The sequence below is a fragment of the Zonotrichia albicollis genome, chromosome 4 (assembly GCF_047830755.1).
Source record: "Zonotrichia albicollis isolate bZonAlb1 chromosome 4, bZonAlb1.hap1, whole genome shotgun sequence".
NCBI classification, from domain to species: Eukaryota; Metazoa; Chordata; class Aves; order Passeriformes; family Passerellidae; genus Zonotrichia; species Zonotrichia albicollis.
The window spans coordinates 15,673,808-15,701,087 of NC_133822.1; the positions used below are offsets into that span (position 1 = coordinate 15,673,808).

The 27,280-nt window shown below is 39.2% G+C and overlaps 1 protein-coding gene across 7 annotated transcripts in view; it reads right to left on the reverse strand.

Moving 5' to 3' along the window:
- Positions 1 to 27,280, reverse strand: part of CACNA1C (calcium voltage-gated channel subunit alpha1 C) — a 451,825-nt gene that overhangs the window by 410,493 nt on the left and 14,052 nt on the right. Inside the window, exon 1 of one of the 7 annotated variants that reach the window (XM_074540176.1) lies at positions 12,317 to 13,321. The exons of the other annotated variants lie outside the window; for them this stretch is intronic. The gene's annotated coding sequence lies outside the window, so the exon portion shown is untranslated. Of the gene's footprint in view, positions 1 to 12,316; positions 13,322 to 27,280 lie in introns of those variants that run through there. 7 annotated transcript variants of the gene reach the window in all.

Genomic DNA, 27,280 nt, shown 5'->3' on the forward strand with positions numbered 1-27,280 from the left:
AACGCCGGAGTGCTCCGCTGGTATCCCACCACTTGGCTTAATTACGCCTGTCATTTGGCCCTCTGTAATTGAAGCCTCCGCAGAGAGAGAAAACGACTCCTCTAAAATGAAATGCGAACTGAATGCAGCACATGTTAAACCTATCTGGACTCTCCGAGCTGCCATGTTAAACAAGAGATGCAGAGTCCCAAAACACTCCTCAGAACCACTGCAGAAACTGCCACAACCCAAAGAACTGAACCACTCTAACATGCACAGATGTGAACACCTGGAATACCAAGCCCTAGGTGCAAACCCAGGGCTGTAGATTCTCACCATAACCGAGTAGCCACCTAACATCACATGCATGCAATACTATTTGTGAAGCTTGAAGCACCATGGGTATTTCCTTTCAAGTGGTTTTCCATTTTAACTAGAAGAAAAGAGTATTTCCAATTCATAGTACCCTTATAAAAGAAATACTTTTGAACAAACTTAGTTTCTTCTCTACAGATGCCTTTCAGTATCAAATACCCATCTCCACATCAGGCTTTCTCTCCATTACTTTAATTAAACTATCTTTCAGCTGGAACTCAAAATATTATAGAAAGCACCACCAGCTAACAGATTCATGGAAAGAAACCAAAACAACAACAACAACAACCCCTCACCACACAACACATCCATTTGGAACTAGAAGAAAAACTAGAATAGATGTAAAGCACTTACCAAAAACTGGATGCAGCCAAATCACTTGTCCTAAATAAAGGTCATTTTGGTTTCTAATAACCACTGATCATCACAACTTCTGCATTAGATGCTCTTCAAAGGGTAAGTAACCAACACCATATTGCCATTGACAGCATGGAGAGGCACAGCTTTACTTCTGACTCAGGAGGAAGAGTTCCTCTGAGCAATTAAAATGCTCTGTCCTCTCTTGCCTAGTTTTTCTCTAATAATATCACATGCACTTACCCATTTAATTTACCAGATCAGGCAAGAACTCAGCTAGAGGTAGAATGACAATATATTGGCTTTCATGTTCAAGTTTCCTTTTCTTAAAAAAGTCAAGTCCTCTCTTCCCCATTATAAAAGGGACTGAACACAAAATACTTCACTGCCTACATTTGTTGTGTAAATGTACATTTTGTTTTCCACTTGTGACCACAAATCCTTGCCATTTTGAGTTGTGCTAACTCCATTTTTTCCATCCATGAGTCAACTGAGCCTTGCATGATTCACCCTTGCATGGACAAGGCATCTTGGGAAGTAAATGCATCCTGATCACCCCTGCCTAGAAATCAAACACTGCTGGAGCACCTGGAAATATTTCCTTTGCATTTCTTGGGTCACATCCTCAGCTAGCTGAAGATTAATGTACAGTATTATTTAAACAGTTAAAATCCACACAGCCCTGGTTTCTGCCAGCTCACATATGCATGCAGGCACATACACAAGCTGTCTCTGACACCTACAAATCTTTCTCTCCGTTCTTTATCCCTCTCTCTCTCTGCCAAGCTCCCACAGTAGGACACAAGTTGGGCCAATTACCAAAAATCAAATACCAAAGAAAAACAGAACAAGAAACAACACTATTAGCTGGCATTAATTTCTCCAGCATAAATAAAATTCTACTATAACTTGAGGTTTCCTTACTCAGCAATTCCAATAAAATAATTTCCTATAGAGAGAAGTGGAAAGAAACCGATTGTAGGATTAAGATGGAAAGATCCTGCTAATGAATCAGGTGGCATAAGAGTGAACATCACACCTTCCTCTGAAGTATTTGCATTGTCCAAGTACACAAAGAAGATGTAGTCCATGAAAACAAGAATTTGAAGTAAAAATGCTTATAAAATTTTTTCCTAATGTGATTACTGAAATGCACATTTAATATAAATTCCATCAGGTAAGAAATTGAGGTGTGAACCTCCATAGAAACTAGGAAAATTAGCCTTCTTCAGAGTTCAATCCCCACAGGCACACCCAAAGAGGAGTATGCAAGTGAGATCAGCTTTAGAAAAAATTATGAAAGAATTATTATTTCAATACAAATCCAATTCAGAAGTTCTTAGTCCCTGCCTGATATGGCAGCCAGCAGATCTGGAGGTGAGATGGACAATGCAAAGATCAGAAAAAAGGGCATCTATCCCACCCTGGCCTGCATCAGTGCTTGTGGACTTTCTCTAAGCCCATGATGACAGACTGGACAAATGATCAATGTATATTCAGCCTTAAGCCTCTCTGAAACGGAGATACAAATTTTCTATCCCATGCAAAAGTACGAGAAGAATAATTGCTCTCCAGTTGCTCTGAGAACAATTGTGATGAGGGCCATATAAAGCACCAAGTCAGAGATCCCTGAAAAATTGCTATTTAAAGTTGTAAAGTGCCAAAAAATGACTTGCAGGGTACACACTGTGAACATGCAACTCCATTTCTCATGCCAGGAATGCTTTGTTCTGTGCACAATACAACAGCCCTTCCCCGTTTTGCTGCCTTATAAAGAGTATACTGGGCAGTAACAACTTCTCCAAAATCCAGTATGGGACCTGCATCCATCTTCAGAACAGAAATCACCTGAACATCTCCCTGCTTCCAAAAGGAGGAGTTACTGTCAAGATGTATGGAACAAATGGGGCTGGAAAGCAATGGGAGGAAGGCAGACCAGAGTGTGAAAAAACTCTGCACTGAACTATTTTTATAACTCATAACATTATTTGTAAGGCTCTTTTAAGCAGCCTCAGAATTTCTAAAATGATGTAAGGTTTCCACTGGGCGCACTGCACAGGCTGTCTAATTGCAGCAGATTATGCTCACACTATTTTGGCAGTATTGCCTTCTCTCTAAAAGAAAAGGGTAAATTATTCAAAAGTGGAAAAGAAATGCATTTTATCCCAGAAATGGTACTAATGTTCACAATACAAATGCAATTCCTCCCAGGGCCAGCTCAGAGGATTGGTGCCAGAGCTCTGTGTTACTCTGCTGAGAGTTGTTTTTTTCCCCACAGATTTTAGGTTTTGCACCTCTGCCAACAGAGAAGGCTTCCCATAAGAATCTGCACTTCCTTGCACTGAAGATTATGGGATATTATTATTTTAAATAAATGACCATTCCAGCCTAAAGCAACAGTCTGAGCACGCTAAAGAATCACTGTGCATGAACAACATGATGCTCCTAACAACTCCTGTCATTTCTGACAAGGCTGCATTGTTGGTCCACACACAGTAAAATACCAATATTGGGAATTTGCTGGTATTACACAACTACAAAGTAAATATCTTTAAATTAAATATTGGTGATAATAAATTTTTCTCATATTTCAGGACTGCTGTGGCAAGAATTGTTCTCCCAGTTATTTTCTATTCTTTTGAACTATGTATCAACTAAAACTGCATCACTCCCCACACTTACTTGTTAATAAAAATACCTTTTTGGACCTATGAATACAGATTTATAAAAATGTTCTTTATTTGACTTTTCTTGGTTGTTTAATTTTAATAGAAATTAAAGCAGTTGATAATCCTACCTAAAGCTATTCAAAGTGTGGTCAGGAAACAGCAGACATTTCTAAATTATCAGCTAGTTAGAACACAGGAGACTTTCTCAAGATAAAGTGTCTGAGATGGATGGGAAGCAGAAGACTGATGATCAGAATTTCTAGGTGATTTCATTTCTTAAAATCTGGAACAGTTACATACACACAGGAACTTTTGGAATTTTAGACAGTGAAAAAGATTGATTTTCAAAGTTGGGAAATTTAGCTGTATTTTCCACATTCAAATTAAAATGAGTGGTTACTTGTCCTTGAAATTTCAGTCATTAGCTTTTATATTTACATTTAAATGTTGTCAAGAAACTACAAAAATTAGAAGGGAAATTATAAGATTATCAAGGTAGTTGTATGGCCCACTAAAGCCTAGTATTGTAAGTATAGTATAGTATAGTAAGTATAGTAAGTATAGTAAGGCCTAGTATTGGTAAACGACAGAAAATGTTAGATCTAAGGGGGAAAAAAGAAAGATATAATTGACTGATGGATAGGAAAGTAGCTAGTAAGGAGTTTTCATTATGCCATCATCATCACGGACACCTGGCCAGGGGGAAGGTTTAACACCTTTGCAGAATTAAAATACAAAAGTATTGGCTGGAAAAATTTGGTGTCTCTGCCGAAAAGTTTAAGGAAAAGATTCAAACTTAACAAAAAGTGTTGCACTGTGTCTATTTTAAATAAGAAATAATTGAGTCTATCTAGATTGGTTACATATCAACACAAAGATTTAAATTCAGCATTGTTTCATTAGCTTCCGCCAATTAAAAAAAGAAAAAAAGCAAAATTGTTGCTGTTAATACTAGTCTAAAATAATCAATTTAAAGTCTATCAGGAGATGTACAACGGAAAAAGAAATTTTAATCCAATTAATTCAGCTTACACAACAAAATTGAGAGCTTACTACCATTCTAATCTTCCATCACAGTTCTAGAAAACACTCAAGAATATGGAGTTTGTAGCTTATTCTTAAGAACCACACAGACTTTTGGATTTAGGGCAAGCACAAAGACTATTTTGGAAGGGAGGGATTCTTCAAAGAACAAATGTTTGCAAGCTGCTGAGGAAGACCTGACAGTGACTAGAAGAATTACATGATGCTGACATTTGGAAACCTCAGTGGACCTAATTAGCAAACAATGAAAACTACACAAAGTGAAAATAAGAAGGCAATGCAGAAAAACAAATTTACCTAGGAAAACCAATGCCAAAGTATAAAATTCATAAACTGAGTTCTAAAAAGAGAAACAAATTGATGTTGGGTTGGGCTGTAAGACCAAGCTCCTACCTAGCCTTTTGGAATTTAAAGATTCAAAACTTTTAAATATGCTTTGTCAACACAGAATTATTGACAAACTCAAGGAAGCCAGCAATTTGGAGTTCTGACAGATTTTGGAGGATTTGCAATAATCACTAATGAGATAAAAGAGTCTAAAAATACATCATCTTATGGATCAGCTGCAAGGAAGATGATTAGATTAATTTGTTAGAATAGTCAGTTACCATGCTGTTGGCCTGAAACACAATGTCAACACTCCATTTTCAACAATGACTCTTTCTACACTGAAGGGCTACACTGCTAAGTGAGTGTATCTGGTTATAATGCAATATTTGTGGTGTTCCTCTGGCTTTTTCCCCCCAATTATTTCTCTCCAAAATGAAGAAAAACACAACTCACCCAGCAATCCACCTCTGTTTCAACTGCAGCAACTTTATTTTGTGTGATCTTAAAATCTGTCCCACAACTTGCATTTCTCCTATTGCCTCCTGTTAAGATGACTGGTAATTGTGTTTAGTTGAATAATGATTTTTTGGTCAATTCAAAATGGACACCAAGTTAAAAACAACTTCCATATATAGCAATTCTCGATTTCAACCCCATTTTCTAGAATTGTATGGTTACAGACTACAGACAAACCAGAGCTATCTCAGCACCCCCTAAGCATTGTTTGATTTTTTGCAAACTGCCCTTTAAAACCAAATTAGTTCTAATAGACAGCTCAAAAGAGCTCTCTTTATTTCCAAAAAAAATTATCGTCAAAACACCAAAAGCAAATGTTGCACAAACCCTAATTGAATTGTTTGCATCATCAGTGTTAAAAATGTATATTTCATTAAGGTGCCATCTTGAAAAATCCTCCTTCTTCTAGGACATCCTAAAAATTCATTTAGTGGGACTTTAAAATGTTACAGAAGTTCTGGAAGTGTGAAACAGTGTTCAGAGGTGCTTTTTGCTACAGAGATATTTAAGGTATCCTGAAAAGGTTCCTGTACACTATAAGTTAAATCTACTTTTGTTGCACAGATCTGGGCTTGCACACAATTATTCAAGCAGCTTTAATTTAAAAATGGTTGTGTGGCTGTCACTGTGAACTCCAAGACTGCTGAAAATAATCCCAAATACTTGTAGCAATATGTAATGGGTGTCTGCCTGAATATGTGCCCTCCAAAGCTTCCTCAGCTGCAGTGGAACCTTGGTGGAACAGAGGCAGAAAAAAAATCTGTGAAGTGACAGGCAGCAAAGTCAAGAGCATGATTTGATTTGGAGGATAATACTGCAAGGTAGTAGGTTCTGAATTGATCTAAGTATAAGAAATGTTCATTATGTTTACAGTTTCTCAAAAAAATCTGGAGTTTTAGAAGCTGAGAAAAAAATGTTCTACTGTTATTTAAACTACCCCTCCAACACACAATCAGAACAGTTTATTTATGTCTCCACTTTTAATTCTCCCATCTTTGTCTAAACATGCAGACGAGCAAAATAAAACAATAAACAACTTTAAAATCTTTACTCACTGGTTCCACATGTTCTGAAGGAATTATTTATATTGCCTTAACAGAAATGGTTAAGAGTTCAGTTATTTTATAATGTCATCAATGTGTACACTAGTTTATAAGAGTTGCATCTGCAGAACTCCAGGAGAACATGAATGACCAAGCTAAGCTCCTAACATACACAAGAGGAGCAAAAGGAAGGAGAGGAAGAAAAGAGAAGGAACAGAAAGAAGAGACAGTTTTATCTGAAAGTAATGTATCACCAGAAATAAGTTTTCCAGATCAGGTTTAAAATCCTCTTGGATTTAGGGGAGAGTAAGAGAAATAGACAAAGACCTATTCTGCTTGAACTTTAAACAGCAATAGTTTTACAGCGCTGGGAAAACAGGTAGGTTTCAGAGCAGGTTATATCACTGCCTCAGACTGCTTCAACTCTCATTCATAACTCACCCTCCTTTAAAGCACAGTGGAATTTTTAAGTTTTGATTTGATATTTGCTTTACACCATGGAAAGAGAAACTAATGATTTTTATATAAGAATAAACAAAATAAGATAACGGAAAGCTCATGCCAATTACACATATAGCAAGCTCATGTAATTGCATAATTTCATTCTTTGACATTATAGCCTTCTTTCCTGTCCCCTTCTCCTCAGCTTTTTGCCCTGTTCTTAAATCAGAAAAAAAAGAGAGTTATAAAGAACTGAGGTCTTGATCCTGATAAAATTTAATGATACTTCCCATAGGAAATCTCTCATATTGGTAAAAACCAAATAAATGCCTGACCCAATGTTGCACAAGAACCCAACTGTAGAGAACAGAAGCGCCACTTCCCACTTTGTTCCCTGATTGCCTTTTCAGATGTCCTCTGTGTCTCATTTACCTGTGTTTCCATTAGACAGTGGGAGTCCTGTGACTTCAGAAGAAGAGTGGATGAGTGAAATCAAGATGAACATTTCAGACCTGGTTCCTTGAAATCAACAACTAAATCGCTGAGGCAATCTCTATCCAGTTCCTCAGTTTCTTCTTCTACACTTCCTGAGCAAAACAAAGCCATGCTCTTTACAAACAGGCATGAGTGCTCGTAAAATAAAACACAGCATGATCCAACTTGATATGAAAACTTTTTTCCACACTGTGAGCTGTCAGACACTGGACCATCTTTCTTTAGTCTCAAGAGTTCTTTTCTTACATTAGGCTCCAATGCAAAAGGCTCCAAATCTTACTCAGTTCCCTCTGTGTCATTGCAATGCAAAAAGCTTGATAATTCTGTTACTTAACTGAGTAACTACTGGACATCTCTCCTCTTCAGTCACAGGAGCCTGACTTTTACAATTATTGTATCATCTGCTGCCATCTCCTGAAGAAACACAGCTTGAACTTTGGAGAGAGGCAGGGAAATGGAGATATCCACATTCTGAGCTCTCTACTGGTCAGAGCTGCCTGTCAGTCCCAAAGGAAAAGCACAGCCTGAAAGCTCCAGGCTGGTAGATTCTGACAAAGTAGAAAATGATAATATGGGACCTTCACATCCCTCTGATTCCATCTCTCTCCCATTTGAATCCGTGGTGTTTGTGGCAATTGCTACCACAAACAACAGGGGCTGCTGGTTGCACTGCAGCCTGGGGAAGGAACCCTTATCAGCATGAGCACAACAGCAGAGCAGAGAAAATCCACAGCGCACAGGCTGCACAAAGAGCACCTGATTTAATAAGGCATGTGTCTGCTGTTCTAACATGAACAGGCACAGACTCGTGCCCAAGGGACAGACTGACAGATTTCATGTTTTGAATATCTGTATTTAGCTCTACGCTACCGTACTGCTGTTTTTGCAGCCCAGCGGATGTCTACAAGCAAAAGACATCAATTAGCTGAAGAAGGAAGAAACTAGGGAGGAAATTCTGCTCTCAAAATAAAATGGGTTGACAGAGGAAGAAGGCTACGGAGAGGGGAAAAAAAGGCAACAAAAAAGAAAGAAAAATGCACAACAAAACCTAAACAAACCCTGCTTGGCCCAGTGACCCAAAGACATGCCAGTAAGATGATCCTGACCACAGCCTGAAATGACTCCATATCTATACTTACATAAATCTTCCTTTTTGTGCTGGTGTATCATCTTCAGTTTACCAGAAATAGAACTACAAAAATAGATCTATAACCATATATAAACAATTTTTTCTTCTGAGCTCCTCCAGTTTTTAAAAATCATTTTAAAATCATACAGCTATTTTTAAACTAGATTTTTGCAGCTTAACTGGCCTAGCATATCAAAACAATGTAGTCATCAAGAGAGTTACAAAGATAGAGGAACAAGCACATTATGAAAGAATGGCAGATGGTATTATTGTCAAAATGGAAGGGAGCTGGTGGTCAAGTCTAATAATTCATTGAAAGCTACATCATGCCTGAACTTACACACATGAAGAACACAAGGTTTAAATGTCTTAATTCATTTTTAAAATATTCTACTGACGAATAACAAGCACAACCCACAGATGCTCCCCAGCGCAGGGGAAATCCACACGCTTTCCTGGGGAGCTAAACATATGTATTTGCTAAGATCAAAACTGTTTCTAGAGAAGCTGTTGGATCTGACAAGATTTCACACAAGAATTACACCGATGTAGGTCAATTGCCTTTACCAAATTACTCCCAACTTACATTATTACAAATGAGATCACGATGCCATTCAGTCATCAATGGAAGTAAAATCTAACCCATGAAGATGCATCTGCACTTGAGTATTGAGAAGAATGGAAGTGATGAATCACACTCCTGCCCTGAGAGTGACACAAAGGAGCAATCAGCTTGAGCTGATGTTCTGGCACCAGTTAAGAACACACTCGTGACTCCCCGTGTTCTAAGTTCCTCAGTCCTTGAGATGAAGCTCCCATAGTTTGCAGCAGCATTAAATACAGTCACTGATGATATTCAGATCCAAAAAATCTTCAGAGCACACAGAAAGTGTTTAAAAATAATTTTACTAGTCACAATTGACATTTGAGTTAAAGCTTCATTTTGAATTAACACTGCACCGTACTTTGAAATTGGAATTGAAAAATGCCAAGTGAAATTATTTACTGTTGTAAGAACTTGGTCAGAACATGAATATGAAAAGGTTCAGTGAGATGTAGAATGACCATGAATTGAGCTACCAGTTGTAAGTTACAATTACAGAGAGATTGCACAGCAGGCAGCACAGTGAAACCTAAACCATAGTTTGGTTTAGCTCAGTACTTCTCCAGGAGAATAATGCAATCTGCTGACCAGCTTTACTACATTTGGTGCTACCCTAATTTCTTCTTGAAGTCCCATTGGATTAGTAGCTACAACTCATCAACTGATTTTCCAAGAGATAAACTGCTGGTACTATGGCAAGCAGGACAACTAAAAGCTGGGCTATGCTGAAGTGAAGGACCAAATTGTCATGCTTATATGGAATTTTGTAATATTGACTAATTAATTCTTAGAGTATCCATGAAGACAGAAAACAGGATCTTGTTCTCTATGCTTGGATTCAACCTGACGAAATCACAGGGATCTTGGAAACTTTGTAGCAAAATGATACTTTTGGAGGCAAGATGCAAGGTGTTTTCAAATAAAGCAGGGTGTCAGGTCAATCCTGTGCTAGGAAATTAAAAGGTGAGAAGGTGGCTGCTTTGCAGTATTCCTGGATGTTAACATTCCCCTCTCTGTCCTTAATTACCTCTGAGAATAAATGTTTAATGGACCCTCACAGAAAACTATCTTCAACTCTCTAGCTTAAAAAGAACCCTGTGCTTTTTAAAAGAAAACTTGAGCTCCATGCCAGCTTCCACCTACCTTTTGTCTTTCTTTATACACTCAGTGCTTCAGCACACAAATATTCTCTTCTGATACATGAAACAAGACACTTTGAAGTGTTAGGCCTTTCAAAGACTAAATGAATGTTAGACCAAGAGTAAGGGGTAAAAGGTAAATCACAATTGGACTCCCAATTAATTTGCTGTTTCCTGATACCCATAAGTAAGGAAAGCTACACAACTAAGGCCATCCTTTCCAAGCTGGTGGAGCCAGATAGTGTGATGTGATTGAATTAATATTAATGCTTGCACCTTGTCTTGACTAATCAAGAGTGCTGCTTCACCCTGGTTTGGGGAAGAGAGCTGCAAAGCCAAGATCTGTCATCCTAAGGAAACATGAAGCAGGAATTTCTCCCTATTCAGAGAAGATTTGGTTTTTATAGTCAGTAGCCAAAGCTTCAGGCAGACTTTCATCTTCAAATTTTTATTTAGGAGAGATGTCATAGTATTCCCAATACTGGTCTTCAAAACGCATTCAGATTTGGATTTTTTATTTAGAGTTGTGGATCATTGCTCTGTGGGCACTTCTCTTCCCCCCAAATTGTGCTCTAAGATAATATTTGACAAGTCAAAGCAGTAACTCACAAGTCATTTATTTTACTCCCTGACACATTTTAGCACTTTATAAAGAAAGTGCAACAGTTCCTTTCATTGAGCTGAAAAAACACCACAGTATGTTACATCCTTTTCCTGAGCTTCAGAAGAGAAATTCAGGATATTTCTTTACTCTTTCAATCCCACCAGTGTACGATTCCTCAAATAAGGAAGCCTTTCCAAACAACCCAAATTTGGCTACAATGTGGACACTGGAGCATTAACAATTGCCACCACCTTTAAATCACTTGGGCCACATCCTGCAGAATTTACATTCATTCAGGTGAAATGGTAATCTACCTAAATAGCGGCTTCAGATCAATAGGAACTTCATGATTTCACATACTGTTGCTTTTCATTTTTAATAAGGATGGATTTTTCAAGTCCACATAAGTTTCCCTCACAGGCAATCAAGGTAAATTTTGATCCTAAACAGTCCAGTTTTTAATTGTAATCTTCTTTGAGAACACACTTTCATCTCAATACATTCTACTTTGTTGGTGATGGAATCCCCATCTATCTTCCCCTAATAAGCAAAGCGATTTTTCTAATACCATTTGCTTTTGTTTTAATTTGAGAGATCTCATCTCCATGGCTTGTGTTCTGATATTTAGTACATTCTCATCTTTAATAAACAGTAATTAAACCACTAGTCTTTGCATTCCATAACTATAAAGAATTCAGAATTTTTAAAAATAGTTCTCTTTATAATATTTAATAACACAAAAGCCATTCCAAAACCTACACTAGAGGAAAAATGTTTTCAGCTAAATTACTTTGTCAAACTTCATGCAATTTCTATTAACAATATGAACTAAAATCTGGTTTGGCTTTTCATACTGAAGTGGTACATCTGATCTTCTCAGGCACAAATGCTATTTTTAAATAAAAAACTGCTTCTATAAATATTTCAGCTTTAAACACCCATAATTCTGTTTCTCTTTTTTTACGTCTAGAATTGCAGCAGGGCCTTGGAGAGGTTAAACAACTACAAAAAACCCTAACATCCACTTAATGACTGCTGGTAGCACTTCCCCATGTTCAAAGCAGACTTGTCTGTAATTCAGAGGACAAGACAAGGTCACCAACAAACATCAGTGAACTGTGCCTGCTTTTGCAAGTTCCACACAAAAACAGTGCATCCCTAGGAACACAAAACAGACATAATGGATTGGTTCACATCAGAACACACACTAACACAAGAAGCTAATCATCTTTTGATTGCAAGAGGCTCTGGCTCAATTATTTTGCAACACTAGCAGCAGCCTCCTTTGTGTAGGGTTAAAAGAAAGGAAAAAAGTTGCTTTGTGGCTTTAAGCAACCAGAACTAATGCCAGGATCAAATTAAGCTCTTTGTAGACATAACTAAAAGGCTGCATTTGGCCTGCTACCATCTACACATTTGGCAGAGCTGGACCCAAAAAACTACAGTGCACATCACGAAGGCATTGCCAGCTGAATTTCCCTCTCCCACCAGAAACACACATGCAGCAGGGTGGGATTGAAGCTGTTGTTCCACCACATTATTTCCTCTGAATGTAACAAGTGATTCCAAGAGGGATCAAGGTACCACTTACCTGCAGTCTGTGTGCCACAGAATATCCAAAAAAGCAACAGCACGCTGCACTGCCCTCTCTACATAACCTCCCTTCAGCTCTGAACAGGGAACTCACTCCCCAAGTGACCTGAGCCATGTGCTCCCCCATAAATGCAGGGAAAACCACGTGGCCCCATGAACTCAATGGGTAAAATGTCAGCCTGTGAGAGGCCAACACGTGGAAGTTACTACAAGTAACTTGTAGTAAAGTTAAAGCACATAAAGAAGGTGCTCCTGAATAAGTGACTCTCATAATAACAAAACATTCAGGAAAAGAAAATCCGGAATATCTGAGTGACAATGACTACTGAATTCTCAAAGATTAATGACCTCTGAAATACTCAAAACCTTTGTTATTGGACACTTGCTGTCACTGTGTTCCAAATGATAAGCCAGAGTACACCTTAAAATACACTATATTTAAATAAGAGATGTACCAGCTGTCCGAACTTCCCAATCCACTCCACATTACCCCCCGCCCAAAAACAAGGAAAACACATGCAACATATTTTACTTTTGTTTCTTTCACACTTGGCACTGTTTAAGGTATTGATTCATTGTATCTTTGAAAAAAACACAAGGGAAGTGTGCATTCTTATCTCTCCTTAGCTTTCTGGGTTCAGATCAGATTTAAAGTACCAGAAAGAGGGAAAGACAATTTCTTCAGTTTCTTTGGTTTCAATACATATCTTGATTAAGCCAAACTCTTGCATCCTCCACCCTTCACTTGCCAGCCACTACACAGAGTTAGTAAGGATGTTTGTACTGACATTTTCCCATCTTTTCCTTCCTGTGGCACTATATAAGCCGGTGTGCTCCCAGTTGAGGGTGGGAAGAGTAGATTTGTAAGTGCAGAGAAATTCATTATTGTAGCTTACAGAGAAAGGGACACACACTAGACACATCCTTGCTAAATTCTCCCTGAGGAAAACAACATCATTTACATACAACTCTGTCAATACTTCAACTAGCAAACTTGCTAAATACTGGAAATATTTCTGAAATAATAATTCTCATTTTTCTGCCAGCAGAAAATTGTCCATTCATTATCTATTAGGTATCTTCTCAGGTATTTTATTAATATAGGCAAAGCAGTGAATGTAAGCTACAGGAGGTAGACTACTGGCCATTAGAAGTAGAAAGTAAAAATGACTGTAAATGCAGAATGACACTGGTCATTGTAATACAAACAGTATCAGTATGGATTTTAAGAAAACATTTCTAAAAGCTACAGGCCGACAGATAAAACACATTAAAAATTTTCCTCTTGAATATTTTTTCTTGAGTGTCCATTTAACTTAAAGAAAGGGCACCAAGAGAATCCTCTATTAGAAACTACTCATAATTAGTTCCAAGTTTATCTTTGTCTTGAGAAGCATTTTTCTAGACCAGATATCACAGGTGTTCATGGTTTTTTTTCTTCCTAGCCAGGGCAAAACCAAAATGATGGAAGGGAATACCTAAATTACTTGATTCACTTACCAGACACCTGGGCAGGAAATGCACAGGCATTACCTGGGAATATGGAGGGTAAAAAAACCCACAAATTCTTGCCACTAAGCAAGATTTTTGTGACTGTACAAACAATAAGAGACCTAAAAGTTACTGAAGTCACAGGGCCATACTGACCTCAGGCACCCTAAACAAAAATGGAACTGCTAAGTATTCCCTAAATTGCAGATTCAAGGGTTACCAGGAAGGACTTGGTAAATTATTTCACCTCTAACCTCAAACATGTGTTTTTTCTTTACTCATGCTGACCAAATGCAGCCTTTCCAACCCTTTTTTAATTTAAAAATAAGATGAATATAGTATTTCTGCATCTCACTGAGGTATTTGTGAAGTTGTATGAGACCTTGTAATGAAAGAACTGAAAATCCACATGAACTACAGTGTTACTAAATGGTACCCTGTCATTTGATTTTCATTTAAAAATAACCCCTCTTTAGCACAACATAAGTACAAGGCAACACTACTACAAGACATTCTTTTCAGCTTTTGATAACAAAGTTTTAACTGTTTGGATTGAAATTTCTCAGGGTGGAGGTTGAATTTATTCTGCAAGTTTCTGGAGAAAAAAAATCATTTTTAAAAGAAGGGTATGAAGTGCTTTATCCTACAACATTCAAAAATTCACACACTAGAAACTCCCAATGAAAATGGGTAATAAATGCTTCAGAGCCAGGACTTGCAATCTGACAAGCAACGTTGCCCAGATTTCAAGGCCTTCTGTCACGTACATGACTTGAATCTTGTCGAGTTAAAGTTCCATAAAAGAATTGTGACTTCCATATGCTCAGTATGGAAAAAGAACAAGCTATAGAGCCAGAATCAGCCCAGAACACAAGAGGAACTTCACCCCTGGATCTCTGCAACAGCTGTAGCCCCTGTTTTCTCCTCAGGACTGACATAAGAGTATGATCACCTACACTCACTAATAGTTTCTCCTGTTTTCCAAATGGTAAAATAAGGGCTATGAATCAAAATATTTCAGCTGTTCTAATAAACTGTATAATAAAACCATTTTGTGTATCCAAATTTAGGGGTGGCTGGAAGCCTGTGTTTCAGGAGGTGCATACCAAGAAGGTGATATCCAAAAGACTGTGTGAATGATACAAGAATTAAGCCTCTGTGAGTAACACCATCACTCTGTTTCCATGGAATTATAATATTTACATTTTGTTCAAGTACTACTTCCCAACAGAACCCCTGGAATATCTTACTTCTGTGATACTGATTTCTGCTCTCTACTTTTGGAACTAAAAGACTGGGTAAAGAGGTTGGATTTACAGTAAAACCCCTTCCCCTGGAAAAAAGGCAGATCTCTACAGTGAACCACTCTGGTATCACTGTAACTCCCAGCAGGAGTCAGAGTCTTTGCTGATGGACAATAGGAAAGAGCAGGTTGAACATAGATTTTGAAACTATGATGCCATGACCATTTGGAGACAGCCACCCTGTCTTTTGGTACCCCAAATCAGGCTGGAATGCTCCTTCATTCCAGCAAAGCAAGCAAAGAACTTGTTGACAGTTCAATGAAGGTGACTAAGGAAAATTAATTCTCCAACAGAATGGGACAAAGGCTGTTCTTGCATTTACTTCCCCAACAAAATGCCTTCATGGCCAAATTCAAGAAAAGTTGAAAAAAAGTTAGGAATTTGGGCTTTGGAAGACAGAACTCAACCTTTACACTCATCCTCAAAATGTGATTTTTCAGCTGCAGATTATCAGCTGTTCTTCTGGGACACCAAATACCTCCATGAGCCCAGACCTTCAAATGACCTAATTATTCTGTCTTATTTTTCAGTAATCTGTTGTTTTCCTTGTCCTTTGGTAGGATAAGGAAACGTCCTACTTTCTGACAGTGTCCTCATGAGTGCTGTATCCTCAAAAAGGGGAGAAAAAAAACCCCAACCATGTGGAAACCTTCCAATCACAAACCTGTGCCTATTGATGGTGCACAGTAAGAGCACAGAGAATGCTCTTCCCATTTTATAACCTGTGGCACTTCCATGTTTGTAACAATACAAGGAGCATTTTTTTTAATTAAAGTTTTTTTCTGAAGCTTTATACCAGGTGAAATATTCAATAGTTTGTACTGTATCACATCCCCATTTAATCTCTGAGGATGTAACATACAGGTGTCTAACTGACTCATTTTCCCATATTCACCTTTCTGATGTCCTGGATAGCCACAAACTTCTGTTTTCAAATTAAACAAAAGAAAACCTGAAACAAAATGATTATTTGCAAAAGACATGAAATAATCTATTAAAAGTCAAATATATTCATAAGAGTTGGACATGACCTGAAAACCCTTTTCTAACCTAATTTAACAAAGGTTAACTGCTCTGCACATGTTCATGAGGACTTTCAAAAATCCTAACAGTGTGCTGGGCCTGCATTCCAAAAAGTCATCCTGGTGCCTCCTTCTAATCCTTTTCCCTGGAATAATGCTCTCTGATACACAGCTCAAAAGTCCATGTATCAGAGACTGGGCAGCAATTGACTCTGAACAGCACAGTCAGTTCACTTCCCCAGAACAAACAGCAATACCTGCTCCTATTAGCCTTTTTACTCTCCTGAGAATCTTTATGTAATGTTGCATTAGTAGCCTTTACTAAATTAGAAAACCAAAAGGGAAGATAAATCAATATGAATGTACGTTTGCTGATATTGATTTTTCCTCTCATAGTCAGCATGGGAATATTGTGGCTCCTATTAATACAAGGAGTGGAAGAGCTTTAAATGGTTCTGTTTGGATAATTACCCAGTAGTTTGGGAAACTTGTTCAAACTTCTTTAGTTTGTCATTTTGAACTAGACACTCCATGAAATCAATTCCTTCTCCTGAATAATCATGTTAATATGTTGATGACAATTTCTTGATGTGGCTTATCAAGAAGATGACTAGGAGAGGCAGTCAGCCTGGTATTCATAAAAAGAGAATGAGGGGCTAGAAGATGTGAAGGTCAAGAGCACCAAGGCTGAGGCAAACACAGCATTCTGCAGTTCCACATCCTGGAAGAAATTGAGCAAGAGAAATATTGGAGTCACAGCTTTGGAATTCAGACTATATTTCAGTTTGTTTAGGAATGGGCTGTGGGGGATCCCCCAAGACCCTGCCCTGCAGGGCTAAGTGCCCCAGGACATGGGGCTGGTTCTCATGGCCCCCCTTTGGAGTGCACAGGAACAGGTCAGTCTGCCAGGCAGGAGGGAAGCCAGCATGGCAGGAAGCCAGCACAAATGAACAGGGAGCTCCCATCCCAGCTCAAGAACATGGAGATGGAAGGCCAGTGCCAAAGCTCAGATGTAGCTGGGAAAATTGAGAGATTAAAGGGCAGAAGGGCTTCTGTAAGTACATTGGCAGCAAAGGGAAGGCTGGGAAGGATATGGCCCCACTGCTCAGTCTGGCAGGAAAAGCAGTGAAAAAGGATGTGACTAAGGCTCAGGTATTCAGTGACTGGTGTGCCTTACATCTTTTTTTGGTTTTTATTTTTGGTTTTTGGAGGGGGGAGGGATTGTTTGGGGTTTTTTTGGGTGGAAGAGGTTTAGTTTCTCAAAGTTGGTCTTTAGGCCTTCAGAGTCTCCAAGCCCAGGGTCAGTCTCTGGGAGTGGTGCCTGTAAGCCAGTGTGACACACCCAGATCCTTGGAACAACACAAACTGCATCTGAAGGCGTGGAGAAATGTGGCCAATGTCACTGTAAAGTTGTCCTCTCATTTTTAAAAGGCCACACCTGTCATGTGAGGCTTTTGATGAACAGCAAGAAAAACACCATATCCATCTCCAAGACTGTAGGGCAGTCAACCCAACTTTAGAAAGATCATGGACTAAGTCACCTTAGAAGCCACATCCAAGCAGACCAAGGATAAAAAAGGAACAGCCAGGTTGGAATTACCAAAGGCTCACAATGCCACACACACCTGACTAATCTATGAGAAGATCACTGGCTCTGTGGACAAGGGGAGGAAAATGGGTGCCCCTTACCTTGACTTTAGCAAGGCCTCTCAGAGTTTCCCATACAACTTTGTAGCTCAGTTGCAGAGCTGTAGATTAGATATGGAAGATGAAAACTTCCCTGGAGTGCCACAAACGCCACACCCTGCACCTGGGATGGAATAATCCCATGCAGCAGTAGAGGCTGGGAAGCAGCTTTGCAAAAGAGAGCCAGTGTCCTGGTAGACAAAAAGCTAAACGCCAGCAAGTAGCATGCCCTGGATGTGAAGGAGGGTGACCACATCCTGGATCCCCCTCACCAAAAATGTTGCCAGCAGGTCACAGGGAAGTCGTTCTGAGAGGCCACAAATGGAACGTCCCATCTAGTTTTGGGCTGCTCAGTACAAGACACTGCAATAAGACCAATCCCAGAGCTTCTAAGAGAATTAGGGGGCTGAGGCACACATTGATGGAGCACAGGCTGAGAGAACTGGGCTTGCTAAACCTGAAGAAGAGATGACTAACACAGACCTTTTTGCTGTCTTCAAGTGTTCAGGAGGAGGGTACAAAGAGCTGGGGCCTGTCTCTTATCAGAGGTATCCAGCAAAAGGATGACAGGCAGCAGACAAATCAGAAATAAGGAAATTTCAATTAGGCACAAAGAACTTTTTTTTTATTATCAAGGTAATAAAACACTGGAATAGGTTGCCCAGAAATGCTGTGGAATCTCCATTCCCATTCCTACTACTCTAGTTTAAGTCAAAGATCTGTTAAGAAACATTTTTACAGAAAAGGCAAATTTGGGATCTTTTTCTTGTTACTAGAGCAGTTGAAGCACAGTATTCTCATTCACAAAGATCATATTCCTCAGTACCACAGGACAGCTCAGAATCAATGCAACTACAAAACTAATGTGGTTATCATTCTCTCCTAGCACAGATGGATTAGCCATGTGAAAGCAAAAACCCCTAAGTCAGGCACTCTTATTCACTTACACTGAATGAAAACGGAGCCATCACTGATGGAGTTAATGCAGATAAGAAGAAATCAACTTCAGAGAAGCTTTACATCATTTCATTGCTTAAAATTTTTAGTGATAAGTAAAATGAGCCTCTTTTGGCCTGAGGTTTATTTTGTATACAATCACACACACATACTGCCTAAAGCTCAGACAAAAAAGCTTGGTTTATATAATTTGTGCAAACTCCCTCCATATCCTAAACCACATTTCAAACCACTGTCTCTATTGACATACTTTTAGGATAAGTATGACTTTTAGGATAAAATGGAACTGCTATTTGTCAGCTGGAATTAATGATACTTAGACACTTGAAAATGTTAGACCACATCATCTCTCTTGGAACTGCACAGAGGGCTTCTATGTCTTGTGGCAACTGTTGCCAAGTAGTAGGGAAAACAGAGATGCTTTCTAGCAGCCTTTATCATTTCATAAATGCTTCCTCAATCATTACAACATTTTTCTTGATGGTCAATCAACTTCTCCTACAATTGTGAAGTCCACATCTCTTTCTTGCTTGAGAGAAAGTGCCTGCTGGTCTGTATCCCTCAGAGACAGAGACAGAAAATCTATGTGACACTGTATCTGCTTTCCAATTGCTCAGTGCTGTGTGAGAGGAGACTGTCCATAAGTTCTGTTCTGTAGCAGCCGCTTCCAACTAGGTCACGTCACAACCAGCAATTCAAGTGACCTAAGAAATGGTCATGGCAGGACAGTTCTTGGTAATGACAGCACACTGCTTACCCATCCTTCTGCTCAGCATTTCCTTCCATCAAAACACTCCTCTTACTCAATTTCCAGTTGCATTATCTACCTGGATTTTCTTTCCTCCAGACCCAGGTCTGTCATTTCCATTTAACTTTGGGACACCTGCTAGAAACATTCTGGTGGCAAACCTCCTTCAGTTTTGCTTGCATACCATCGCTGTCTTCCCAATCAAGCCTGTTCCACCTCAGCCCTGCCTCCTGGTCCTTTTGTTCCCTCGTGACACCAGCTGTGATTTGTGAATCCAATCTGCCCAATCTGGATGTTTCTGTATTGCACCAACACTCTCAGGAGTTTTCTTCCACTCCTCACCTCCCCTTTATACTCATGTTGACCAGCACCTTCAGATTCCCCTTTCAACCTAAATCCTGCAATTCTGAGAGCACCACAAAATGCTGTCAATTAGCTGACCTCTTAATAACAGAACTCCCTCAGAAGCTGTGTGAAACAGTTGCAGAAGGATGAAGGATCTTCCCTTAAAGCTGCATAGCAAGTCAAAAGTAAATAACAAAAATCCCCACCAAAATGTCCTGAACCTGATTTAGTTTAACACAGTCTTGGTAGGCTTACTAGTGCTTCAATGACACAGCAATTTCATTGTAGATAAGAAAGCAAGCTCAGCTCAATATTGTAAGAGTAATTTAGGATGATAATAAAATTAACAGATTGAGGCAAACCAGCATGAAAAGTAAGAGGGGGGAAAATACAAAAAAAAGAAACCCTGTCCTGTTACTCCTTATGGAAGCTTTCCTTTGAAAAATCCATGCAGTTCATGTTTCTGTCAGGCAAGGTAATATGCCTGTAAATTTAATCTGACAGAAGAAGCAGCACAGCATCAGCAGAAAATGACAAAATCAGATTGTAAGAGAAGGACAGCCAAATGCCTCCACAGCTCTCAGAATCCACTGAGGGAAACAAATTCACACAACTGTAATAAACCCAGACTCAGACACTCACTGGAGGTTTGTGGTGCTAATACCTTTAGTTTCCACTTCAAAATCTCATTCAAAAGTGCTTAAATCTTGTATTGGCTGCCTGATGGAAGGTGCCTTTGCCTAAATCCAACCCTTCTAAAAACCAGGGATAGGCTGCATTTATTGTTTCCAAGGGCAACACTTCAAATGTTACCAAGTTTTGTTTTCTGGTTCAGTTACACAAATTTGAACTCCTTTTTTCTATCCAGGCCTTTTTTTTCATTATCACAAACCCTAAAGCAGCACAAATAAAGCCCAAAATGTAGCTTTAAAATAAAAATGAAATGGTTTTACTCTCCCAGAAGCTGTAAGTAATAGCATTTAAAACAGAGAGGTGATTGTGGCTCCTTATTGCAACATGCTGCATAACAAAAGGGGGGAAAAATCTATTTTCACTTTGAAAGGAAGATTATTTTAAAACAAATATCTTTTTCATATTTTCTAGCAAAATAAAGCCAGCAACAAATAAAAATGGTCACCTAAGGTGTAGTGCTAAAATCATGCTATTATAGGTTAGATGTCTCACCTTAAAAGACACTTAAAATAGCTTTTAAGTCTAATTTTAACTACAGAAGGTGCATTTGTGAGAGCCTTCAGCAGCTCTGCCCACCTGGAGGAGCAGTGCTCAAATAGCCATTAGTAACTCAAGAATTTCCCCACAGCAATATCAATGGGCAGCTACCAAAAACACAAAAGCATCAGGGGAATATTTAAGACAGAAATGTCACCCAATTTGCTTGATTTCTTTAACTTTGGGGATCCTTCCTTATATTTATCTGCTCTCTGAAAGTATTGTTGAAACACTCTTCATTCACTTATATCTAAAGCTATGAAATGCTGTATCAGTCTCAAACACCAAGAGTCTTCATTTAGAAAGCAAACATGCCAACAAAACCCAAGAGGATACCTCTGGCAGTTGAGAAGGAACTAATGCAAATTCTCTTAATAAAGCAACACTATAACAGCTAAAAGTTATTCAGACTTTCTCCTTCCTCAATAAGCTCAAACAAAAGCCGGTGGGAATGATCAGAACTCACAACAAGATATTTTGCCACCACAGGCACAGCTCCCCAGCACTGTGGATTTCTCTGCATCCCAGCACTGACTCTGGGATGACTCCATTCCCTGCACAGGGCAAAAGTTGCTCTGCCAGGTGAGGCACAAAAATAAGGTCCTGACTTGGTGTAATTATCTAATGAAACTTTCCACACCAGGATTAATTAAATAGGGGCACCTTCTCTGTAACTGGTTGGAAAATATCTCTTTTAGAGCAACAGGTGTTTGATTCTGCCAAATTAAATGGTGATTACCAGGGAGATGTAGCTGCAAAGGCATTATCTTAGGGAAGATATAATTGCTGCTGTACCTTATTAACCTATGGGAAATAGCAGGACTGCCTAATCCTCTTCCATATTTTAGTGGCTTGTCTAGCCAGTCAACCAAGCAAAGAATGCAACTGATGGCTCAAAATAGTTTATGTCAGTTTACTAGGACAGCAATAAGGTAACAGCTATCAATAATATTTTATTGAACTATAGCACAGACAGTTGTGGTAACAAAATCACAGAAAAAAAACCACATATTGGCTCCAAATGGTTGCCGTCTCAGGATAAAAGCTAGTGTTAAATTTTAACTTTAATTAAAGTAGCATGGGGGTGGAAGTAAAGGAATTTGCAAAGTTAAACCTTATGAGAAATGTTACTGCAGTTAGCAAATTCTGCTACATTAAATAAATGAAGAAGGAAAAAGCCTTCTGTAGGTTTGACAGTATTTTTGCTTTGCTATAGCAAGAAAATCAACAATATATGTTTAGAATATTATCAGCATTAGAGAAAGACTGAAGGATGAAATCTAGAATTTTATTAAGAGATCTGACAGAATCACATTCACAAATGTATAGCTATAGAAGCCAGGCAAGTTTTGAGGATAAAAGCAACACAACCAGGAAAAACATTCCACACACCTTCTGTAGTTTTATCATACTCTCATTTCTGCTTACCTAATGACAACACAGTGAAGTCATACAGTCGCTTTAAACATTGAAAAATCTAATACTGATAAGGATAAAAGTTTTTACAGAATAAATGTACAGAAGGAATAACTTTTTTTTAGTTTTTCTGAACAACACTAGAATTCAATGCAATTACATTGGTATGGATGCTCTCTTCTACCTCCTGAAATAAGCCTTCTCCTTGTGTTGAATTTATTTTTGCAGCTCAGATTATGCCCTCTGAAAAGTGACTGAAGATAAGCCAAAAAGAATTCTTCACAATTATAACACGTATATAGGAAGTTAGAAAAGAAAAAACATATCTCTACTAATGATAGTAGGTAACTTTCCCCTAACTCTCACCAAGCCAAGCTACTTAGAGAAACTAAGGTATACATATATAATTACAGAAAGGTAAAGCTCAGTACCTTGCAAATAAACACATAGCAAAAAAAGTAGTAAAGAGTTACATTATTGCTGAATAATTATAACAGTAAGCTATTATCTTATTGTAGGGGGTCCATACCGTTATCTCCTCATTACAAAAGTTGCATACCTTATTGGTGTTTCTCATGGACAGCTCCTCAGAGCACTGACTGTTCTTTTTTCTTGTAGCAGCCAATTGACTCCAGTTCCCAACCACTCTTTTATAGCACTCTGTTTCTCATTGGTTACACCTGTGGCCTGTTAAAGTCAGGCCTGTTCCTAATCTTTGATAATTAGCCCAGCTGCAACTCCTTGGGGGTAAGATTACTCTCTACACTACCTTTATTTTCTTACATTCTATGCCCCTACAGTAAGTCTTTTGGCAAAAAAACAGGCTCTTCCGTGCAGGAAAAATGCAACCCTCAAAATCACAGTAAATGATTGATAAATATTTCGTAATTAATATATCAGAATTCCAAATCCAACAATGCTGAAGAATGCTGTCCCATTCATGTGTGTAGGGGGACAGAACACAAGTAAATAGAGGTAGTATAGAAAGTAATGTTACCCCGAAGGAGTTGCAGCTGAGCCAATTATCAAAGATTAGGAACAGGCCTGACTTTAACAGGCCACAGCTGTAACCAATGAGAAGAAGATGCTATAAAAGAGTGGGGTGGTTACTTGAGCAGAAACTGGAGTTAGTTGGCTGCTATGAGAAGAAGGAAGAGTTGGTGCTTAGAGGAGCTGCCTGTGAGAAGCATCAAGGAGGTAGGAAGCTCTGGTAATATAGAGCTTTTCTGATATAATCACAACACCTCTGTAGACTAACACTACAGAAAGTCTCAAAACAGCCTGATAAATTTCATCAGAGAGCTATACTGCAGATGAGCATGTGCCTGCTAAGAACCTGATGCACTGGGGTTTATCTGGGGGTAGGAGGGGAGCTGGTTAGAGTTGGAATGAAAGCAGTCAAACTTAGTTTTAGTGTGGGGAGAGTATTTTAATAACAGCAATAAATAAAGCCATAATAGTCTGACTCTATGCTCATGAAGGAACCTTCAGGAGGTAATAAATTACTAACAAAAAGACTAGAATTGTTTTAACCGTTAGGGCTGGAGTTAAGAAGTGGTTCTCAGAGCATGACCTAAAATTGCAACTTTTGAGCATGAGGAAGGTGCTCCAGGGCAAAGCTACTATGAGCCTTAATAAAAGTGGGCTGAGAAGAGCACATATTTTAAATTATCAGTGTCTGGGAAGGGATGCAGCCAGGCTCCAGCACAATCACAGGGCACTGGTTGCCAAAGAGGGAGAGCTGCCACGCTGCAGCACTGAGGGCACGTCCCCAGGAGTATGTGGAGCATGGGTAATCAAGCCTTGCTGGATCATTCTGGCTCCTCCAGAGCAACCTGCTGCTCTCAGGAGCTCAGCATGCTGGAAGGCTTCACACAAATGCATTTGAGTGGCCATGGATCAGTAAGAGGAACTTAGGAGTGCTGCCTCAGTACTTTCCCTTCTAGCAGGGGCAGCAGTGGTGCTACCAGTGAGGGTGAGAAGAAGATTGTGGCAGCCTTTGGGAAGGAAGAGAAAGGAAAATGCAGCTGCTGTGCAATAACAGCCCCAAAGGGGCTGGAGAGGAGGAAGTGAGGCAAATGAGGTGCTCAGCATTACACTGGCTCAAGTGATTTCTGCTGTTTATCAGAAAAAGGTGCAGCTCAGAGGAAGGAGTGAGTGTGGGCAGGTAGGCAGGCAGCCGGGGAAGGCTGGGAGCCCAGCAGGGCTGTGAGCACTTGTTTCTCACACAGTTCATTTCCCCCATCTGCCTGGTTCACACTGAGGCCATGCACACACCTGTGCCAGGCCAGAACCAAGGTGCCAGAAGGGCAGGACTGAATGCCTGGGACCTGGAGCAGTGTCCCCAAATAAATCCACAGAAAATCACATGCTCAATGCCAACAATTTGCTGGAGGAAGCATGTCTGAATCTTTAAAAGGAGCACATATCCTTGCATGTGGAGGTTTAATAACTACTTGAACAACCCTCATGAAAATGTTTGGCCTAATCAAGTCCACATTTTTTATTAAAGGAGACCTTCAAAATGTTATGCTGGGTAGATTTTGCCTTAAATTGGCCTGAGCGTTGCCTACACAAAATCCTTTTCTTGCCATATCAAAAGCAAGATGTGGTTTGGGGCTGTTTTTAACAAAACAGTACCCAGGTAGGTAGAAGACAAAAAAAGTTACATTCTAATTATATACTGCATGAAATTATGACACTTTGAAAGCTAGAAAATTATTTTGTTTCATAAACAAAATTACAGCAAAATCATTCAGACTTGATTTTACAGTTGTCATGAACTACTGGATTACTGACTGTAAGAAAAAGAACCATAGTTTAAATAATCAATGTTTTTAAGCTGTGACATTTTTTGCTAAAACATCCTTAATTTTTTAGAGAATTCAGAGTGTTTCTGGTTTTAACAGTGTCTTGTTTCATTGGAAATTTTTTAGTCTTCCATCAAGTGATCCCATAAAGCAGGGCAGAACTAATGGCTTTATTAAGTATATTTACTTCAGGCTAAATGGAAGGGGCAATTACATTCCACTTATGCAGGAAAACAGCTGGAACCTGCTGAAGGTACCTCAGAGTTTAACAGAAAATATTAAAAAGCCTGGTCAGAAGCCTGACAAGTTTGCTGACTCAAAACACAATGTCAGGGAACAGTCTGTCCAGCTGTGTGAGAAAGGGGCACTGGGACCTGGGAGGGAGGTGATAAAAAGCAGCTACAAACAAAAACACACAGCCAAAATATCTGATAGGTCTGCTAGAAGAGATTTAAAGGAAAACAAAAAGAAAAAAAATAGCAGCGTATCTTTAAATATTATTGTTGAAGGCTGGAAAAGCATCTGTAAAGGAAAAGTTAAGGAGTGGGATTCCAAGTTTCACATTTCTATCCTTGGTGACGTTTCGACTTTGTGTAAGCAGGAGAATTGCCAAAGAATTGGAGATGATGGTAAAGAGAAGTCGCAGCACATGTGGAGGAGCATGCTTAAGGGTGCTCGGAAACTGTGAATTGAGAACTAATTAATCAGCAAAAAGAAACTAATGTACATCTGTTAATTATTTAAGCAAAAGCTGACTTATCTTTCCTACTTATTGCTTTTTCTTTTGGTTTTTGTTTGGTTGGGTTTTTTTGCCTCCCTACTCTGGGTCATGCTAAGGACAGCAGTTTTCCTTGTCCACCATGAGCCCATGAATCTTCCTTGCTGTTACAGCATCTGTAGGTCAGCCAGAGCTTTGCAGTGGAACTGCTTAGGGCCATTTTCCTACCACAAGCATCACAAAAAACCACAGAATTTGAAATTCTAAAGCTGTATTTCATCAGAGCCCCAAATGAAACAAGGTGGCTTTAGACAAGGAGGAAATGAGAGTGAGACAGATTATAACCAGAGTATGTTCAGATGTTTCCTCTCCTAATAGATGCTTGCAGAACAAGATGTAGGTCCTTTGATGCAATTTTTGGTGGCCTTCTGGGATCCAATATAACCTATAGTCTCTCCTAAGTCCCAAAACCCAGCTTTTTTTTTCTGTCCTTTTTGACAACATGGCCACTCCTAACTCCACTCAAGAGACTCACTGTCCATACATTGAATTCTATCAATTCCTAGCTTGCTGTCTCTCAATTCTCTCCTATCCTCACATCACACAAAGGCAATCTTTCACCTAGGCTTGCCCATGTGCTCTTGGAACAGATGCTACTGCTCTCTCTATCCCACTGGTTCCATCTGGCCTGGAGCAAGAAGAAGGGAAGAAAACACAACAGCAGACCTCATCCCCTCTGTCCAGCTACTGTCCTTTTGAGAATGCTGTGTCAGGAATATTGCAAACAATTAAGACAGCATCCACCACCACCACTTTGGTTCTTCCAGGCATCCTGGAAGTTCTCTGGCAGTAAATACATCACCCTACTGCTTCTGTACAGGGAAGGTGGTGACTGAGGTGATACAGTAAAAAAAATTTGCTCTTGCAGGGGGTTCAGGCAGGAGGGTTAAGCTACTCTTTTCCATGGAAGTACAATATACTGAGCTTATCTGCATGCCTCATAAAGTTCATGTATTTGCTGTAAACTGTCGGTACCAACAGATTAGTAACAAACATGTGTGCCTGACGGGAAAAGGTGGCAACTGAATCCTTGCTCTTGTCCATCTGTTGCTCGCTGTTTGTATAACTCCGTATTACAGCATGCTTGTTTAGGTTTCAGCTGCTTGTCGCACGTACGAGTGTATATATATATGTATATGTTTGTGTGTATATTTATGCACACGAGGGCTGTGTGA